Raw genomic sequence first — 5,213 nt, 5'->3', positions numbered from 1 at the left:
TGAGCACCTTGAGATCTCCAACAAAATCATGAATGTTAGGGAGAAGTGGAGAATGGGTAGTAGGTAGGCATTTAGTCACACCTGCTCAAGGCACTTGAAGTCCGTGGGATATATTATCAATTCTGCCTAGTTGTTCTTGTTTTTGCTTCTAAAGGCTATAGAAGAACTCACTTAATACACAAATACCAAACCACAGGCACTTTTTTTTTTTTTTTTGCGGTACACGGGCCTCTCACTGTTGTGGCCTCTCCCGTTGCGGAGCACAGGCTCCGGACGCGCAGGCTCAGCGGCCATGGCTCACGGGCCCAGCCGCTCCACGGCATGTGGGATCTTCCCAGACCGGGGCACGAACCCGTGTCCCCTGCATCGGCAGGCGGACCCTCAACCACTGCACCGCCAGGGAAGCCCGTCACAGGCACTTTTTTTAATGCTTTTAACTAGCAAATCAAGTGTCACAAATCTGACTTTTCCTAGATTATCTGCTTGACTATTTACCAGAGAAATATTGAGAACACTACATGTGTTCAGTTGAGGAGGTTTGTTTCATTGTGCATGGGAAGGTTCAGGCAGTGTTTCTGTCTGAATTGCTGGTGTTAGTGGCAATTTTTATCTGTGCATGACTGAACATAGATTATTTTTAGAGACTTCATCTATCTGCGTGCAGGCTAGTGCATTGCACAAAATAACAACTCAGTATTTTGTTTTCATTTTACTGTGAATATTGTTTACTTTCCCTGTCCTGATCCAGACATAAAGCAGCATGAAGAAACACTGATTTCAAGGGCATGTACTTGCTGATGTTTTACTCTATAAATTATAAACCAGTTGAATGTATTGAAAAACACTTTTATATTTCCTCCTCAGCAAATCACAATATCACTTTATCACTTTCCCCTTTTATAGCACCCTTCTAACCGACTTCAAGGTCAAAAATAGTTACTGAGAGTTTTTGCTAGCTCAGATATGTTCCTGCTGTAGCTTTTGATGATCCAAAAAATGTGTGATTAAAACCAGAAGAAAGCAGAGATGGAGAGAAAATGGCATGATGCACCTTGACTGATAGTTAAGCAAGTGCCAAATCAGAGCAAAATCTGTACTTACCTGGAGAATGGTCATAAAGGCTTCTCCATCCATGTGTCCATCCATCCTTTATCCATTTATTCAACAGATATTTATTGGAGGGTAAATAATGATGAAAAACGTAGAACATTCTTGAAGAACCCAAATCTTAATAGGGAAGACAGCATAAACACACATGCCTTTTATAAAAGAAAGACAGAGATGATTATAGTGTGGATTGGGGTGAGTGTCAGGGATGGTTGGTCATGCATGGCCAGGGAAGGCTTAAAAGTTACAGAGGCACTGAAGTTCAAACCTGAAAGATTTGAACATATGGAGATTGGGAGGTGAGGTAGAGGTAATGTTTGCATTTTAGTCAGAATAGCACGAGCACAATCCTTGGTGATGAAACAGTAAACTGTATTCAAGAAACCATGGACTATTTTTCAAGAACAAAGAATTTATTAAGGGGAGCCACCAGTACTGCTTTCTCAGGAAAATCTTTCCTGTGTCTCCAGGATGTCTGGACAGATGCTCTGTCCTTCCCCAGTATCCTGTGCTTATCTCCATCATAGCCAGACAGCTAGAATATATGGCTCAAAAGTCTGGTAGGGGCAGTATTTTTCAAACTGCAAGTTGTAATTTGAAATTATTTCATTTATTTTATCTATTATTTTCACAGTTACTATTCACTTAGGTTTACATAGCTATCTATTCTTTCTTGTGCTCTTTCTTTCTTCTTGTATGATTGACCTTCCATCTGGGATCGTTTTCCTTTTGCTTGAAGAACCCCATTACGTATTTCTATAGCAGCAGCAATATCTCGAAGTTTTTGTTTGTCTGAAAACATTTTCATTTTATCTTCATTTTAGAAGGCTATTTTCCCTAAATAAAGAATCCTGATTTGGCAATTATCTTCTTTCAGCACTTAAAAAATATCATTTCATTTGCTTCTGGTTTCCAATGTTTCTGTTGAAAATTCTGAGAAGTCAGCTGTTGGTCTTTTGTTACTCTTTTGAAGGTAATGTGTCTTTTTTCCTCTGAGTGCTTTTAAGATTTTCTCTTTGTTTTTGGCTTTCAGTAGTTTTATCATGATGTATATAAGCATGGTTTTCTTCGTAGTTCTCTTGCTTGGGGTACAAAGAGTTTCTTAAATTTCTTGTGTCTTTCACTAGTTTTGTAAAAGTTTTGGCCAGTTATTTATTCTCTTCTCCTTTAGGAAGTTCAGTTACACATATGTTAGATATTTTCTCTAAGTCCCAGATGTCTCTTATGTTCTTTTCTATATTTTTTCTCCTCTTTTTGGTCTCAGTGGGTACCAATTTGGATATTTTCTATCAAACTCTATTCTGAATCTTGTATTCTGGTATCTATGATATTAAACCCATTTCTTGAATTTGAATTTTTAATTATGGTATTGTATTTTTAAGTTCTATAATTTCAATAGGATGCCTTTTTAGTAGATCCTGGTCCTCTGGTGAAATTCTCTATCTTTTTTTAAACCTCTTTCCTTAAAAATATTAAGCATGGTTATTTTAAGTCTGTGTTTGATAACTTCAGAATCTCAATTATTGATTTATTGCCATTGCCTATTTTTGCTCTTGGCCTTTAATCATTTGATTCTTTATACATGTATGCCAGTTGATTTTGTATTGAATATTGTCTATGAAAAATTGTAGGAGATATTAATTTCCTCCAAAGAGATTTTAATTTTATTGTGGTAGATACAGTACCAGGAAGATACCTTGATTCAGTTAGGGACTGAATTGATCTGAAGTTATGTTTCAGAATTTGTGAAAACTAGTATGATTATAATTTGTAGTTACTCCTAGGGCCTAAGATTTTAAGGATAGTAAATGAAATCCTAGAGCATTTACCAGATTCTACCTCCTTAACAGGATATGAACTCTAATTTTTGTTCATCACCAGTGCACAGCTTAGGGGCTGGCAGATGTTTTAGGTGTAAAATGCATGCAAAATGTTGGGCTTGCTTTTCTTCAGAATATTAGTCCTTTAAGCAGTGTCTGTCTTTGAAGTCCTGAACTCTTAATTTTTTATCTCTTAGCCTGGTGAGATTGCCACAGACTTTAGAACACTACTTTCTATGACATTGGTGCCTGGAGCTGTAAATTAGCAAATGGCCAAGAGGAAGAAGTAGCAGCAAGTATAGGATAACAGCAATGCATTTTTCTTCTTTCTGCATCTTATATTCCTGGCTGCTTTGGTTGTTCTTTAATATATTCAAACCCATAATTAAGTTTTGATTGCCAACTAATTGTAAACACGAATGGTTGAGCTATACATACTTCATAGGACTAGAGAAGTAGGAAATCTGCTATGTCTGCTGATATGAAACTGCATGGCATTTGGCATCTTGTGCTTGTATACTTCTGAGGTGTTTTGATCAGGAAAATACATTCTCCACTATTCAGTAAGCATTCTCATATATCTGGAGTTACTTCCCATACAACCAGAAGGAAGTGAATATGAATTCCTTGCTTTATTTTTTTTCTACCACTTTCACTTTAAAAAGGTAATAAATATTATGAGATGCTATTTAAAACAAAAATGGGGGCAAATAAGCAAAGCACAGCTATGATAGATGAAGAAGCAATTATTTAATTTGTGATATCTTTTTTCTTTTTAAAATGGATTTCTATTGTTTATGGTGTCCTTCCTTGATTATAAAGGGTAAGAATTCTTACTGATTTTCAAAGCTAGGAATTTTCTAGAATTCTTATATAAAAATTCCTAAGACTTTTGCCAATTTAGCTAGCACACTGAATTTGTAATTTATTATCAGAGTATGTTTTGCTATGAGCTGTGTAAACTTTTGCATAATTTTTGAGGTCACTTTTCCATGTTAGCAGCATTCTATTTTGATCTCAAGGTTAGTACTATAGCTCCAAACAGATAGGAACACAAATTCAGTTGGACCTCCTTTAAAAATCAGGAGGGTTTTAAAACCCTTTAAAACCCTCCTGACTTTCTTTCTTAAAAGGGTTTTTTTTGTTTTTATAGACCATCCTGCAATGGAGATAATAATTGTTTAATTCAGCCTTGTCATTTGCTGTAAACACCAGCTGCTATAATTGTTGGTATTCCACGTGGAGCATTTTTACCAACTGTGAGAAAAATATTTTAAAGGAGCACAAAGCAATCTGGAAGTATGAAACAAAAGCACACAATACCTGGAAATTTTAGTCCATATATAGCTTCCAATTTATATTTGTTTCCATCTGATAACGTTGGACTTTTAGTTTCTCTTTTATTATATCAAAAATATATTTAAAACCAGGAGAGCCAGGACAATACAGTAGTAATTGAGGATTAGAAATAATCTATAAATTTCCAGGAAAGGAGGAAAGATTACTTTCAAATTTTACTAAATTATGTAAAAGGAATTCTCTACTATTATATTCCCTACTGATGTATGACAATAGTATGACAGTATGACAGAGACATAATGCATTTTCAATATACATTTTTATATAGAATGCTAACTAAAGAAATGTATCATAACAGTCTCCTCTTAACATATCTATTAATATACTCTTATCTCCCCTCTTTCAAGTATTCTCTTCCCCCGGGATCCTTATTTTGTCAATGGTCCGTCATCTACCCAGCTCATCCTTGCCTCGCTTGTCTCACTTCTCCCAACATACCAACCACCAAATCCTGTTAGTCCACCTCATAAACTCTCCTTGCTTCTCCCTGTTCACCCTGCTACTCATCTTAGCATAGTCATCATTATCTCTTCCTGGGATGACTGCAACAGCCTTCCACCTAGTCTTTGACTCCTGTCTTGACTCCCTCTTATCAGTTCTCCATTCTGCACCCATCTCTTCTTAAAACATGTCAGTTGCTCTCAAGCCCATCTCTGTAACACCCTGCATCCTTAATGTGGCTTACGTGGCCTTTTGTGATCTAGCAGCATTATCATTCTAGCCTCATCTCTTACCCTTTGTACTTCAGATGCTATCAGTTTCTCAAACATGTCAAGTTCTCTTTAATCTCAGGGCTTTGAAGATGTTCTTTTAGTTTAGAACCCCTTTGCTGAACGCTTTACACCTTCACCTACTCATCTTTTAGGAGTCTTGAATATCACTTCCTCTGTGAGATATTCCTTGTACTCCTCCTTTTTAAATCTGGAT

Source organism: Phocoena sinus, chromosome 6 (genome assembly GCF_008692025.1).
Source record: "Phocoena sinus isolate mPhoSin1 chromosome 6, mPhoSin1.pri, whole genome shotgun sequence".
Classification (NCBI taxonomy): Eukaryota; Metazoa; Chordata; class Mammalia; order Artiodactyla; family Phocoenidae; genus Phocoena; species Phocoena sinus.
This window is presented reverse-complemented; position numbering follows the sequence as displayed.